This window comes from Myxine glutinosa, chromosome 12 (assembly GCF_964187855.1).
Source record: "Myxine glutinosa chromosome 12, kmMyxGlut1.1, whole genome shotgun sequence".
In the NCBI taxonomy this organism is placed as follows: Eukaryota; Metazoa; Chordata; class Myxini; order Myxiniformes; family Myxinidae; genus Myxine; species Myxine glutinosa.
Genome location: NC_136272.1, coordinates 16,550,174 through 16,566,921, shown reverse-complemented (window position 1 = coordinate 16,566,921; position 16,748 = coordinate 16,550,174).

Here is a 16,748-nt window from a genome sequence, read left to right as displayed (position 1 = left end):
ATGCTTACCGACTGTAAGGAGTCTTATTTGTGAACGCGCTGTTTCAAAATGCCACAGTGTGTTGCATTTGACTGCACAAATACCTCAGGGAAGGCCTCCACATGCACATTTCACAAGTAAGTGACAAACCGCGATCGCGGGTGTTCTGCTTTTTCAGTTTTTGGCGTGGTCACGGTGGTGGGGCTAGGTAATTAAGTTTCAATGAAGTTTCAATGAAGTTTGAACAGTGTTTGAATTTGATGATGTTAGACCACGCGCAGGGTGTGCAATACGACACAGATCTCAAATATAACTGTATTGTGTATTCACTAGGGCTATGTGAGTATGTCAGACTGATGTCTGATTGACTCATTCATTGATTCAGATTGAAGTATCGAGATTGACTCGTCAGCTCGTGATCATTGTCAAGTGATTTAATTTGTGATGAGCTTAACTTAATTGTCCAGTCTACTACTGTCAGGGTTTCCATGCCCTCCTGTGTCACTCGTGAGCAGAAAGAGCAAATGGGGGTTACTTGTGGAAGGTACGAAAGTCCGACACATGGCAAACATTAGCAGATGAAGTTGTATTTAACTATACATATGAAACTCAAAATATTATTTTGATATGGAGTCGTTTTGACTCGGATGTTTTGACTGCCCTCTGAGGTTTTGACCCGCAACCACATTTTGTGACCACAATGTATTTTGTTTCAAGGTTTCCAAAGGATAAGGACTTGTGCTCTCGATGGACATCTGCCCTGAGAAGGGAGTCCTTCTACCCCACCCCAGGCACCACAGTTCTGTGCAGTGATCACTTCAATGAGAGTGACTTCGACAAGACTGGTCAAACCGTCCGACTGAAGCCGAAGTACTTGTAGTACTCGATGAATGTCACATGCTTAAACTTGCAAGAAACTGTCTTGGATCCATGAAAATGATGGAGGATGGCAACAAAAAAGTCATCGCGTGGAAATACATCCAGGCACTCTTTGATCTGCAGAAGAGGGAAGGCTTGCGTCTGGGAAATAAGCTCTCCCGGAAACACATCGAGTGGAAGAGCAATGTCATGAAGGTGGACACAGCCGCTCAGACATTGAGCACGAGTGTGGCAGATGCAATTCGGTTTTGCAGGGACACTTTGCAACTATCAGAATTTCAGGGCAGTGAGGCTACCTGCCAATACATTGAAACATTGGACAAACTGTTTGACATTCTAAATTCTCGCAATCCATTGGCACGAAACTACAAGGCACCACTCATGACATCACGAGAAGGACTTTTCCTGCCATTCCTGGATACTGCCTACAGTTACTTGTCCAACATCAAAAACATGAATGGTCAAGTTATGACCAATACGCGTTTGAAAACCCCCTTCATTGGTTTCATGATCTGCATAGAGAGTGTCACAATTTTGTATTTCACATATGTCAAACCTGCCTCATCTCCCCTGCGATACCTGCTCACGTACAAAATGAGCCAAGACCACATTGAACTTTTCTTTGGAGCGGTCCGCATTGCATGTGGAAGTGGGAATAACCCAACGGCCCGGCAGTTTGTTGCCGCATATAAGCGCCTCTTGATGCGACATGACATCAAGTCTGCAAGTGGGTTGCCCTTTGTCTGATATGGCGAGTTCACCAACACTTCATGTAAATATTTAAACTGTAAAAGATGTGTTGCATGAGATGTCTATATCTCCGCTCCATTATTCATGTAACAATTACCATGTCCTGCTGAACGTTCCATTGCAACATGTAAGTCTTGTATGTTATGAATAGCAAAAACTTCCGAAACCCAAGAATTGTGTGGGTTAACTATATACATGACAGCGTTTCATGTCATTAATGTGACTGGTTTCTAACATCTCGGTAATAGAAACATACACATCTTAGTTACAATATAATGACTGAATTAAGTAACATCATATAACATGACAACAAATCAGATCTTTATATTGAGGAATATTATTGAACAAGCCAAAGAATGGCAAACGACGATGTACCTCAATTTTATAGATTTCTAGAAAGCTTTCGACTCCTTGCCCAGAGAAAGTCTGGGTCATAATGAAGAAATACAGCATACCTGGAAAATTAGTGAACCTTGTAAAAGCCCTTTACCAAGACTTTCAATGTGCGGTCGTCGACCAAGGTGAAACAACAGAATGGTTCAAGGTGAAGACAGGAGTTAAACAGGGGTGTAACATGTCAGGATTCTTATTCCTACTAGTGGGTGATTGGGTCATGAGAAGGACGATAAAGAACACCGAGCGGTAATTTTGGGCACTTTTTTTTCAAACAAGCTCTAAACCATTGGATTCCACAGGAAAAATGCGTCTAGAATCAACTTCAAACTTAATGAACACCATTTCCTTAAAGAACGGGATTCTGAGCCAGAATATCAGTTCAAATATTAGTATTCTATATTAATTAAATAGTCGGCGGTCCTAAAATTTGCTCCAGCTGCATCATCAGTGCGCCACGCCTTTGCTTTGACAGGCTTTGTTTACAAAACAATCGGCTTCCCAATATGGCCGCCAGACTATTTCCGGTGGCTTCACGGCGGCTAATGCTGCGAGGTGGCCAATTGGCTCTCCATATTATATACCTCCGTGACTCGAACCGTCAACGAGGAACTTCCTTGTTCCTTCAGTGAAATTGATTGTCAGTTATTGAAATCCCGAGGAAACTGACGCCATTTCAATCCTCAAAGGGTTCATTTTATTAAGCTATTGGATTTTCAAACATGATAGCTAAAGGTTAACTTGACTAGTTAACTAGTTAACGAAAGAGGAATTTAAGGAACATGTTCGAACAGTACTGTAGGTACAGTATAACAGCTAACAAGGAACTTCAATACAGGAGGCCAAGGCCCGTCAAAGCCTGCACAATGGTTACCAACCTATGGTTGCTTGTCCCATTCTCCATATTTAAAAGTTTTTCGTATGATCCGGCCGGGATTCGGCAACCGACCTCCAGACTCCAGGGACCAAAGTTATAATGGAAAGCAAGTCCATTAATATTTTGCAACTTTCTATCAATGACAGAGATCAACATAATCATCTCCTACAGATCCATCATCATCATCTCCTGTAGATCCATCATCATCATCTCCTGTAGATCCATCATCATCATCATCATCATCTCCATCATCTCCTGTGATCCATCGGCATCATCATCTGTAGATCCATCGGAATCGTCGTCATCATTATCTCCTGCAGATCCATCATCATCATCATCTCCTATAGATCTATCGGCATCATCATCTCCTATAGATCTATCGGCATCATCATCATCATCATCATCATCATCCTCATCCTCATCTCCTGTAGATCCATTGGAATCATCATCGCCTGTAGATCCATCGTCCACATCATCATCATCTGTAGATCCATCTGAATCATCATCTCCTGTAGATCCATCGGCATCACCATCATCATCTGTAGATCCATTGGAATCGTCATCGCCTGTAGATCCATCGTCCACATCATCATCATCTGTAGATCCATCTGAATCATCATCTCCTGTAGATCCATCGGCATCACCATCATCATCTGTAGATCCATCAGCATCACCATAATCTCCTGTAGATCCATCGGCATCATCATCATCATCATCATCATCATCATCTGTAGATCCATCGGCATCATCATCATCATCATCATCATCTGTAGATCCATCGGCATCATCATCATCATCATCATCATCATCATTTTCTGTAGATCCATTGGAATCATCATCGCCTGTAGATCCATCGTCCACATCATCATCATCTGTAAATCCATCTGAATCATCATCTCCTGTAGATCCATCGGCATCATCATCATCATCTGTAGATCCATTGGAATCGTCATCGCCTGTAGATCCATCGTCCACAACATCATCATCTGTAGACCCATCTGAATCATCATCTCCTGTAGATCCATCGGCATCACCATCATCATCTGTAGATCCATCAGCATCACCATAATCTCCTGTAGATCCATCAGCATCATCATCATCATCATCATCATCATCTGTAGATCCATCGGCATCATCATCATCATCATCATCATCATCATCTGTAGATCAATCGGCATCATCATCATCATCATCATCATCATCATCATCATCATCTGTAGATCCATCATCATCATCATCATCATCTCCTGTAGATCCATCGGCATCATCATCATCATCATCATCTGTAGATCCATTGGAATCATCATCGCCTGTAGATCCATCGTCCACATCATCATCATCTGTAGATCCATCTGAATCATCATCTCCTGTAGATCCATCGGCATCACCATCATCATCTGTAGATCCATCAGCATCACCATAATCTCCTGTAGATCCATCGGCAACAACGAATACCCATTGAAATAATCGCCGCAGTCCAAGATCCAGCGTCAAAGATCTCTCCCCGTATGTGGTGATGGACGAGTGATTCACTACCTGCAGCTGCATGGATGTAGGCTGGCCTTTGCTTTTGTGAGAAGATGGTAAAACTCTCCTCAGCACCAGCATCCACTAAATACCTGGTACCTGTTGCCTTGTCGGTTACGTAGAATAGGCAACTCGATGTGTCACTGCCAGGCTGGCAAGTAGCCGCTGGTCGCTAGGCGCTGGTGTTTCCCTGCTCTGTAGCACGGGACTGGTATGAGCATGGGGTGATGCATTTATGAGCCTTTTCTCCATGGTTCCAATGGTACCAGCACATTTGTTTGACATGTTTGTGGGCATTCAAGCTGGGATGGTGTCTGCTTGATCGACGTCCAGATGGACTATGGCCACGGCTTGTCCTCCTCCTTCTTTCCACATATAGTTGTGTTGTGAGAGCTTGTACCTGTCTGGTTAAGTTCTCAACCTGGGTGGCCAAGGCACAGACTTGGTCTGGTTTCGGTGGAAGTTGCTGTTGAGGTTTTGAATCAACTCCTATATGTGTAGCAGAAGACAAAAGGAGCAGTGACTTCCATGATCTTGTTGGTGAGGTCCACCAGTTGTTCAGTGTCGAGAGCCTCTTTAGTTGAGGCCAACATCAACTGGATGTTAGTGGGAAGGCCCTGAAGCAGCAGGTGCTTTGAGATGATGTTCTCCAATGCATTGTCCCCAATCAGCTCTCTCATCCTTCGTAAAATCTGAGAGGGTTTTCTGTTACCAAGAACTTCCGAATTGAATAGTTGGTGTGGTCTCCTTTTCCCTGAAGCTAATGTATGCCTGGTGAGCTCATTTTTGAGTTTGGTACAACGTTTTGAAGCTGGAGGAGCAAGTAGGAGATCACTTCTTGCTTTATTTCTGGATGGAGAGATCCAACAACAGAGGCGAAGTGTGTATCCTGGGTGGTGACATGCTTGGTCTGGAACTGCACTTCAACTTGCGCAAACCATAATGCGGGGTCATTGGGCCAGAATGGTGGGAGTTTTGAACTCACGGCTACTACCATTGACAAGGGTACCTCAGCAGAGGCACCTTGATGGGGGGTTCATGTTGGACGGAACTTCGACAGACATGATAATAAGTGATCAAGTCGGGCTTTCCAATATAGGAAATAACATAATTGATTCCTCCTCACCGCTAGAGATTAAGGACCTCCTTCAGTCAGAGCAGCGTCCCATAAGCTATTCAGGTTAAGCTCATGGGAGTACTGTCATAAATTCAATACAAAGTATGAAATGGCATCTCACCAGTAAGCCAATCCGACTCGAGTGTCCACGGAGTAATAATCCACTCATGCATCATCAATGGTCAGCGTCCATGACTATAATCTGCACACTGCAAGTAGTTCATTAACCGTAGTTCACTGAGTGAATAAAGTGAACCATTGCTGAAAATAGGAGTCGTGAGCACGACACATGACACGAAAACCATGGGTGAAGAAAGCTAAACACCAGCTGAAAATAAGGTCGCAAACGTGACACTTGGTACGAAACATGGACGAGGAAAGCTGAACACCACACAGGTACGGGCAACAAACGAGGGAGCGAACTGGTCAACTGCAGTCCAACAACTTTCGGGGATGCCTCTTAGTGGTGGTTGTACCCCCAAATCGTGGCGGGCCAAATCTTCCCCATTCTTCCCTGCTGCCCGGATTCGTCAGGGCAGCGCAGTCACGGTCAGAGTGCCGATCTTCACGGGATGCGTGGACCGGCCCTTTCCCTCTTGTCTGTGTCTCGTTTCTCTTTCTCGTGTCTCGTGTTTCGTGTCTCGTTTCTCTTTCTCTTTCTCTTTCTCTTTCTCTCTCTCTCTCTCTCTCTCTCTCTCTCTCTCTCTCTCTCTGGATCATCCCCTCTAACCACTTGCTGCACCGCTTCTCAAGTCTCCTAGCAGATGAATGTCCCTTTTGTAAAAGGCCTGAAAACCTCTTTCATATTTATGTTGAATGTCAACGGTTGGCTCCTTTATTTATCTTTCTTAAGAATTGTTTTGGCAGGATTGGCTTGGTTTTCAACACTTGTGTTTTCATTTATGGCTTAGACATCTCACACAAGAATATGAATGATGTGTTAGGTAATTTCCTGCTTGCACAGGCAAAAATGGCAGTGTATAAATCAAGAAAAAGAAAAGTTGATGATCTCGGAGCTAATGAGGAAAATGCCTTATTCTTGTTTAAAAATCTTGTGACGAGCCGTGTAAAGTTAGACTTTGCCTTTTTCTCCATAACAGGAAGGCTGCCACAGTTTGAGACCAAATGGTGCGTGAAAGAAGTCATTTGTAAAATCCTGGAGAAACGTTTATTGTTTTGTGAAATGTTTTGTGCATAATTTTACTGTATTTTACTGTATTAATATTTTTTTGTTTGTTTCTCTGCTTGAAATGACAATGTGACCCCTATTTGGGGGTTTTCTTTTTCTATTTTTATAATAAAAAGATACAAAAGTCAAAAGTCTCTCTCTCTCTCTCTCTCTCTCTCTCTCTCTCTCTCTCTCTCTCTCTCTCTCTCTCTCTCTTTCTTTCTCTCTCTCTCTCTGCCGTGGCCCTGACTTCGTGAAGGCGGGGGTACATCATCCTGGAAGTGAGGGATCTCTGGATCGCTCATGCGAGATTGATCGGCTGGCTTCGTGCTGCGGGCTTGTTCAAGAGAACTGTCTGGGGCCATACAACAACAACAACAACAACTCCAGTCATTTTTTCCCACGCTGGTCGTTCGTAAAGCAGTCGTAACGTCATAAAACAGCTCCAACTCATGAAGTGTATCTGCACACTCTAGATAAGGCAGTTAAAGGGAGGATGCAGTTAAAGGAGACGCATTTTGCAGTTTGCGCATGTTACAGTACACCCAGTACAGTACAGTTGTGGTTCCACCTCTACCACGGATTAGAGGCCAAGAGGGGTCTTTTGTTTGAGGTGGAAAATATTGGATGGTAGAGCAAACTTTGTCTTAGCTCTGCCTAGCAATCTAATCTATATATATATAAAACACAGTTTGTGTGTGTGTGTGTGTGTGTGTGTGTGTGTGTGTGTGTGTGTGTGTGTGTGTGTGTGTGTGTGTGTGTGTGTGTGTGTGTGTGTAATGTTACCGATAGACTCCTAAACGGAGAGGCTTACGTGCTTGATATTTGGCATAGACATGGCCATTGAGCGTGGGACGAACATGGCCGAACTCAAAATATTTGACGATCCATATTTTTTATTCATATTTACCTCAGCACATTTCAGCGCACCGAATCAACGGAATCAGAGCAGGTGGGCGCTGATTCGCTCAGAGCGATCACGTGATGACGCTATGAACGCTATGAACGATAGACGCTATGACGCTATGAAAACAAAATCGCTATGACTCTATGAAACGCTAAGACGCTATGACCGCTATGACGCTATGAAAAAAAAAATCGCTATGACGCTATGAGACGCTATGACGCTATGAACGATATGACGCTATGAACGCTATGACGCTATGAAGAAAAAATCGCTATGACGCTATGAAACGCTATGACGCTATGAACGCTATGACGCTATGAAAAAAAAAATCGCTCGCTTTGCCAAGGGGCTCGCTCCCCCCCCCCCGTTCCCCTCCCCTGCCCCTCCCCTCCCCCTCCCCTCCCCCGCCCGGCAATGCCGGGTACTTCTGCTAGTAGTAGTGAAGGAGCTGCGCTCCAACGCGAGTCGAAAGAAGTGACGCGACCAAAGACGGAATTCGTCCGAGTTGCTTTATTGAAACAAAACAGCTCAGGTATTCTGACAAAAGCCCGTTTATCGGGCAGCAATATATATACACATTTATGTCGGGAAGTTATGCCCAGCAAAAGCTATACCGGGCATGCCCGGGTGTCAAGGGCGAGCCTTGGAAAGGCGAGTCTGGACCTGCCCGGGCGTGTTTGGCTGCGGCCTGGCAAGTCGAGGCTGGGCGTGCCCGGGCGCTCTGGACTAGCACTGGAAAGGCGAGAGCGGGCATGCCCGGACGCTCTGGGCGAGCCCTGGAAAGGCGATAGCGGGCATGCCCGGACGCTCTGGGCGAGCCCTGGAAAGGCGATAGCGGGCATGCCTGGACGCTCTGGGCGAGCCCTGGAAAGGCGATAGCGGGCATGCCCGGACGCTCTGGGCGAGCCCTGGAAAGGCGATAGCGGGCATGCCCGGACGCTCTGGGCGAGCCCTGGAAAGGCGATAGCGGGCATGCCCGGACGCTCTGGGCGAGCCCTGGAAAGGCGAGAGCGGGCATGCCTGGGAGGTTCGGGCGTGCCCGGGAACACTGAGTCCGGGCATGCCCGGGAGAGGCGCGTCTGGCCGTGTTCTGGCCGGTGCAAGGCGATTGTGTGCATCCAGCGGTAACCGCTACACACGCCCCTCAAGAATCGACCTGCACCGGCAGGGTCAATTTAAGGGGGGTCCGGATGACCCGGCCGAAGCGACCCCTGGAGGGTCGTGGGGAGTGGTCCGACGTGGTGGTGGGTGGTCGAGCGGGGGGAACTGTGGACGGGAGGCGGCCTCGCCGCGGAGGAAGGGCCAACCGTGGTGGTCGGTCGACGTCCATGTTCGCCGGTTTGAGGCGGTCCACAGAGATCCGGTCCGACCGGCCGCCAACGTCGACGACAAAGGACTTGTCGCCCCGTCGTAGGACCCGGAAGGGCCCATCGTACGGCAGCCGGAGTGGCCCCCGGTGCGCGTCATGACGCACAAAGACGTACTCCGCTGTGCGAAGCGCCGGGGGGACGTAGGACTGGGGGCCACCGTGGCGGGACGTTGGCACGGGGGCGAATCGGCGGGCCGCCTCCTGGAGGTCCGAGCGCTGGTGTGCGGCGGACCAGGGACTGGTAGCGTCGGGCACGAACTTGCCCGGGACGCGGAGCGGCTGGCCGTAGACGAGCTCGGCAGCGGATGCCCGGAGGTCCTCCTTGGGGGCCGTGCGGAGGCCCAAAAGGACCCACGGCAGCCGGTCGGTCCAACCGTCGTCCTGAAGGCCGGCCATGAGTGCGGCCTTCATGGAGCGGTGAAACCGCTCGCACAACCCGTTGGCTTGGGGGTGGTAGGCCGTGGTGCGGTGCAGCGTGACCCCCAACGAGCGGGCGACCGCGCCCCAAAGTTCGGACGTGAACTGTGGGCCGCGGTCGGACGAGATGTCTGCCGGTGCGCCGAAGCGCGCGACCCAGGTGGCGATGAACGCCTGCGCCACGTCGGCGATGGTGGTGGAGGTGAGGGGCACGGCCTCCGGCCACCTGGTGGTCCTGTCCACCATGGTGAGCAGGTGGGTGAACCCCCGCGATGGGGGCAGGGGACCCACCAGGTCCACGTGGACGTGGTCGAAACGCCGTGCAGGCACGGTGAAAGGTGCCAGCGGGGCCTGGGTGTGGCGGTGGACCTTGGCCCGCTGGCAGGCCGTGCAGGCATTGGCCCAGTCGCGGACGTTCCGTCGAAGGCCGTGCCAGACGAAACGCGCCGACACCAGCTTCTGAGAAGCTTTCCGGCCCGGGTGAGAAAGGCCGTGGTTGGAGGTGAAGATGCGGCGCTGCCAGGAAACGGGCATGATGGGGCGAGGCTGGCCCTGGGAGACGTCGCAGAGCAGGACGGTGCCCGCGAAGGGGATGTCGGCCAGGCGGAGGCCCGTGTCCGCCACCCGGAGGGCCTGCACCGAGGTGTCGGTGGTCTGGTCGGCCACCATGAGCGCGAAGTCCACGCCGAGGTGGACCGCGTTCGCGCTGGCCCGAGAAAGACAGTCGGCCACAGCGTTGTCTTTGCCGGCGACGTGCCGGATGTCCGTGGTGAATTCCGTCACGGCGGAGAGGTGGCGCTGCTGGCGGGCCGACCACGGCTCCGTGACTTTGGCCATTGCGTAGACCAACGGCTTGTGGTCGACGAAAGCCATGAACGGGCGGCCCTCCAGGAGGTGTCGGAAATGGCGAACGGCCAGGAATAGACCGAGCAGCTCGCGGTCGAACGTGCTGTATTTTAACTCGTTCGGCCGGAGCTGCCGGCTGAAAAAAGCGAGTGGCTGCCAAACCTCGTCCACCCATTGTTCATGGACGGCGCCCACCGCGTAGTTGGAGGCGTCCGTAGTGAGGGCGATGGGCGCGTTGAGCACCGGGTGAGCCAGCAGCGTTGCGTCGGTGAGGGCCCGTTTTGCGCTCGCGAAGGCCGCGTCCATGGCCGCGGACCAAACGATGTCATGCTCGGCCGGCTTGCCCCGGAGGGCCTCGTAAAGGGGCCGCATGAGCTGAGCAGCGCGGGGCACGAATCGGTGATAAAAATTCACCATGCCGAGGAACTCTTGTAGGGCCTTGATGGAACGGGGACGCGGGAACGTGGTGATGGCCTCGACCTTGGTCGGCAGCGGCACGGCCCCGGTCTTGGTGATGCGGTGGCCCAAAAAGTCAACGGTCGTCGTGCCAAAGTGGCATTTGGCCGGGTTGACAATTAAGCCGTGCTCGCTGAGGCGACCGAACAGTGTTCGGAGGTGGAGGAGGTGCTCGGCGCGGGATGTGCTGGCGACGAGGATGTCGTCCAGATAGACGAAAAGAAATGGCAGGTCGCGCAGCACGCCGTCCATTAAGCGCTGGAACGCCTGGGCCGCGTTCTTGAGGCCAAACGGCATCCTCAAAAATTCGAACAGGCCGAACGGCGTGATGACGGCCGTCTTCGGGACGTCGGCCGCCCGGACAGGTACCTGGTTGTATCCCCGTATCAGGTCAATTTTGGAAAATTTAACCCGTCCCGCCAAACGGGCGGAAAAGTCCTGGATGTGCGGGATCGGGTACCTGTCGGGGGTGGTAGCGTCGTTGAGGCGGCGGTAGTCGCCACACGGGCGCCATCCGCCCCCGGCTTTGGCACGATGTGCAGTGGTGAGGCCCACGCGCTATTGGAGCGCCGCACGATGCCGAGGTGCTCCAACGCGTCGAACTCGGCCTTTGCCACGGCGAGCTTGGCCGGGTCGAGGCGGCGGGCCCTGGCGTAGACCGGCGGGCCTGTAGTGGGTATGTGGTGCTCGATCCCATGCCGCACTGCGACGGCCGAAAACGTCGGCCGTGTGAGGGCCGGGAATTCCGCGAGCAGGCGAGCGAACTCGTTCGCCGTCGGGAGGGCACACGCCAGTTCGGTCGGCGCGGAGCTGCTCATCGTGCACGCCAGGGAGCTGAAGGTCTCGGCGTTGACAAGGCGACGACGTTTGACGTCGACCAGCAGCCCGTGCGCGCAGAGGAAGTCGGTGCCCAGCAAAGCCATGTGGACGCAGGCGCTCACAAAAGTCCATTGAAAACGCTGGCTGCCGAAGCAGAGGGTGACGACGCGTGGGCCGAAAGTGCGTATGGCCAAGCCATTAGCAGCGACCAAAGAGGGGCCGCAAACGGCGTCCCGCCTGTCCTGCTCGGAGGCGGGTATGACACTCAGTTGGGCGCCGGTGTCACACAGGAAACGCCGCCCAGATGCTTTGTCCCGAATAAACAGCAAGTTGCCCGAGTGGCCGGCGCTCATGGCTGGGAATGAACGCCGGCCCGGCCGTTTCCCGACCTGCCGAAAGTGCCGAAATGTCCAGCCGACACGACCAAACCCGGTTCACTGCAGGTTGCTCGTGTGGCGAAGATGGCGGACGGCTTTTTCTCAAACCCGGTCTTTTAGGCCAGGATCCTCCGGAACCTCAATGAGGATCCCCGACGACACAGGCTCCACGCACTCCGGCGATGTCTCTTATCGCCCGAACTTCCCTTCAAGGATGCAAAGTTCACTCGCACTGTACGTCGACCGCTCGGTCCGGAGCTAAAACAACCCCGTCTCTTCACGATCTCCTACCGCCTCTTCTTCCTCGCTCCACCTCTTACAGCCACGATCCGGATTTCCGGCCACATTTTTCCAGGAGCGCTTTTAAATCTTTTAACTATAATAACCCTTTCCCTTCAACCACAATCACCAGAATACTTCGAACCAACAACAATAATCATAACAACAATCATTAGGGCCGAATCCGTAACACATCACCCTACCTCATCCCCACATCCATCCCCCTCACCCATCATCCCTACACTCACATTCCCTTACCCCAACCCTCCCCCATCACCCTACCTCCTCCCCCCACTCACATTCCCCTACCCCAACCCTCCCACACCACCCTACCTCCTCCCCACACACACATTCCCCCCATTACCACAACCCTTCCCACATCACCCTACCTCTTCCCCCCACTCACATTCCCCCCATTACCCCAACCCTTCCCACATCACCCTACCTCATCCCCCCGCTCACATTCCCTTACCCCAACCCTCCCCCTGTCACCCTCCCTCCTCCCCACACTCACATTCCCCCCCATTACCCCAACCCTCCCCACATCACCCTACCTCCTCCCCACACTCACATTCCCCCCACCCCAACCCCTTTAACCTCCACGGTTGGAAAGATTCATGTAACAATTCCAGTCCAATTTCATGGAATATTTTTCTGCATCCATGTTGAGTATCATACATGCATGGTACTTATATGAATGTGGATTGTGGATCACCTGTCAAGCTGTAAAATTAATGGCGTCTTATATCAAGGCATCTCTCACTTCTGCAATTAGTGCAAAAAACATTTCCTACTTCAAATAAGTTGAAAAGGGGGTTGATGGTAGACCATGTGGGGCCTGCAGAAACTTGGTGGGGGTGGGACAGAGCATGGAAAGAGCAGAAGGTCAAAGACCAGAAAGGAGGTGGTAGAAGACAGAGGCCATTGGTTCAGCTTCATTGTGGAAGACTCCAGTGATCTTGAAGGCCTTGGTTTCCACATGATCAAACTGAGCAAGATGTGAGGCAGGGGAGCCAGCCCAATTGGGAGATCAGTATTCCATCAGGCTGTGGATGACGGCCTTAGAGGTGGCTAGGAGCTCAGATGTGCCAAGGAGGGTCTTCAATGTGGATCAAATGCTATGCAGGTAAACAAGGTTGCCGAGATACAATCTACTTGCACAGCATGAAACTTGGGTGCAGCAGAATTTCACAACGTCTCATTGTGGGTGAAGCTTCACACGCAGTTATGACCCATAATCTCACCCATGGGTAGGCATCTGCACAGTTCTTGGTCACTTGGTTCTTGGTTCTTGGTCTCTTGACCCCATCCCCTCCAGCTTTGTCAAGGCCTCCCTTCCTGCTCTCTCTCCACTTATCATTGCAACAATAAACTCCTCCCTGTCTACAGGCATCGTCCCACCATCCCTCAAAATTGCTGCTGTTACCCCCATTCTGAAAAAACCTGGACTAAACCCTGACACCCTAAATAACTTCAGACCCATCTCCAACCTACCCTTTCTGTCAAAGGTTTTGGAACGCGCTGTAGCCACTCAACTCAAACATCACCTCTCTGCCAATAACCTGTATGAAACATTCCAATCCGGATTCCGCTCCAATCACAGTACTGAAACTGCTCTCCTCAAAATCACCAACGACCTTCTCCTCTCCTCTGACGCTGGCAACCTCAACATTCTCATCCTCCTCGACCTCAGCGCCGCCTTTGACACCATCGATCACACCATCCTCCTCACCCGACTTGAAACCACCTTTAACATTACCGGCACTGCCCTCTCTTGGATTAAATCATACCTCTCTGACAGACGTCAGTTCATCTCCATCAATAACTGCAAATCCCCCACTGCTCCCCTCCCCCAAGGTGTCCCCCAAGGTTCAGTTCTTGGCCCCCTCCTCTTCATCCTTTACCTGTCCCCCCTCGGTCACGTAATCCGCCGTCATGGTCTCCAATTCCACTGCTTCGCTGATGACATCCAGCTTTTCATCTCCACCAAGTCCATTTCCACCGCCACCCACTCTATCCTGACAAACTGCATCACTGAAATAAAATCCTGGCTTCAAAGCCACTTCCTCAAACTTAACTGTGATAAATCTGAAATAATCATCATTGGCCCAAAAACGCTCACCAAGTCCACCCATAAGTTGCCCTCAACATCGACGGTTTCCCAGTATCCACCTCCCCTCACATCCGGAATCTTGGCATCATCTTTGACCAAACCCTCTCCTTCGACAAATACACCAAACAGATCACAAAGACAGCCTCTTTCACCTGAAAAACATCGCCCGTCTCCGTCCATCCCTCTCCTCCGTGGCTGCAGAAACCCTCATCCACGCCTTCATCACTTCCCGTCTGGACTACTGCAATAGCCTCCTTTATGGTTCACCCTCAACAATCACCAATAAACTCCAATACATTCAGAACTCCGCTGCCCGTCTACTCACCCATTCCCGGACCCGTGACCACATCACCCCCGTCCTTTACAAGCTTCACTGGCTCCCCATCTCCCAGAGAATCCAGTACAAAATCCTCCTCTTGACCTACAAAGCCCTCCATAACCTGGCCCCATCCTACCTGGCTGACCTCCTCTCCAGACACACTCCCACCTGCAACCTCCGCTCTGCTGGTACCAACCTCCTGACCCCCCCCCCCCCCCCATCCGGACCAAATTTAGATCCTGGGGGGACAGGGCCTTCTCCATCGCTGCTCCCACCCTCTGGAACTCGCTACCTCACACCATCAGAGACTCCTCCTCACTCACCACATTCAAAACATCACTCAAGGCCCACCTGTTCAACACTGCATTCAACATTTAACCCACAGCATCTAACCCCTGACTATCTCCTCTCCTTCTCCCTCCTTTGTGCTTTGAATATTTCCCTATTGATTCTTCTTTTTTTGCAATTGTTTTTATGTTTTGCTATGCATTATGTTTTGCACTCTGTCAAAGCGTCTTTGGGCTTCCTGAAAAGCACTATATAAAATAAATGCATTATTATTATTATTATTGGTATTCTTATGCATAGTCATTCGTAGCTACGGGTTTCCTTAAGTTTTCACAGTGGTGCTACTGATGCATTACCCCCTGTAGGTGACAGCAGAAATTTAGAACTTATTCAAGGTGCCGGCCATAGCTCCCCTACTCTTTGCAAAGGACACTGTGGCATCTTCAACTACCACCAACGAAGGTCGACAGACGGGGTCCGTCCGAGGGCGTCCATAACCAGCGGCTAAAAGGCAGTTGTTTAGCCAGTTAAACCAGTCTCTGTTGAGATATCTTGGGAGAGCATGCAGGTGTGATCTGAGAATGAAGATCCTGCAGGTTTGCCACCTTAGTGTTGTCGACAACATATTTCACAAATCGCCACAGAAAAAATAAATCAAGGGGGGTTATGTCTGGTGAATGTATGGGCCAGTGGTTGGTCTTCAGATTCTTAAAATCTCCAGTCTTTTATACAAAACCCAGTGTGCAGTGGTGGTTGGTAGTCCTAGTTCTCTGGATGATTGTCGGATTGATTTTCTGGGACTTTGTTGAAATGATTCACACACTCGTTCAACGTCTGATACACTTGTGCTTGGTCGACCGGTAATTTTCTGTTTCTGACAACTTCCTGTCTCCTTACACCTCTCTGGGCTGGTGCTCTGGACTCTCCCCTCTGGGCTGGTGCTCCTGCCTCACACCTAGCTTGCCTTCGCGCTGTTGAAACCAAAGCATTCAGAATCATTGGAATCTCCCGCGATGAAGCTACTCCAAGGGCCTCTCACTCACTCACCGCAGGCAGGTTGGTGGTCTTTCCGTCTTCTACCGACTCCTCTCTGGCCTTGCCCCCCCCCCCCCCCCCAGCTCTCTCTGGGCTCTGTCCCGCAAATATTCCTACAGGTCGCACAAGATCTGCCTGCAACCCTCTTATGGTTAAACTGCCAAAATCAAGACTCTCTGCTCACCTTCACTCCTTCATTCCTCTTTTCTCCCGCCTCTGGAACAAACTCCCTCACTCTCTTCAATCCCACTCCTCCCTCCAGGTCTTTAAAACAGCTGTTCACCACCATCTCTTATCTTCCCCCATCCAAAACCTTGATCTTTTCTACCCCCGCTAATTTCACCCCAATTCCACTTTTTGAAATACCAACTTCTGTCCTGGAAGTCCTTGGTGTCCTTGTGCTTTATACTTCCCCCTCCCCCCCCCTTCCCATGCCTCCTCCCCCCGGGCCCTCTCCCTTCCACACATCTCCCTGCTCTCGGATGTTGTGTTTGTGTGCTTCCCCTTTTCTCCCCATCTTGTCTTCCGCTCCCTCTTTTTGTGTATTTTGTTTGTCTGGTCGATTTGTTTGTGAAGTAAATGTTAGCTCTTTCACGAGCCTCGATTCAGTATACAAAAAAAAACAACCTCTTGTACCACGCTCTGATACTCGTCCGCGATGGCGAATTCCTTCCAGACCTTGTACGGAAATTATGCTGAACTTGCGTGTCGGATCTCATCTCGATGAACTATTAGATGCACTGAGCTTTCTCCTGTGGAGTCGCCATTTTATTTGACATTAAACCACCAGACCTAAAAATAAAGAAAATTGAGTTTCTGTATCATATAAAACA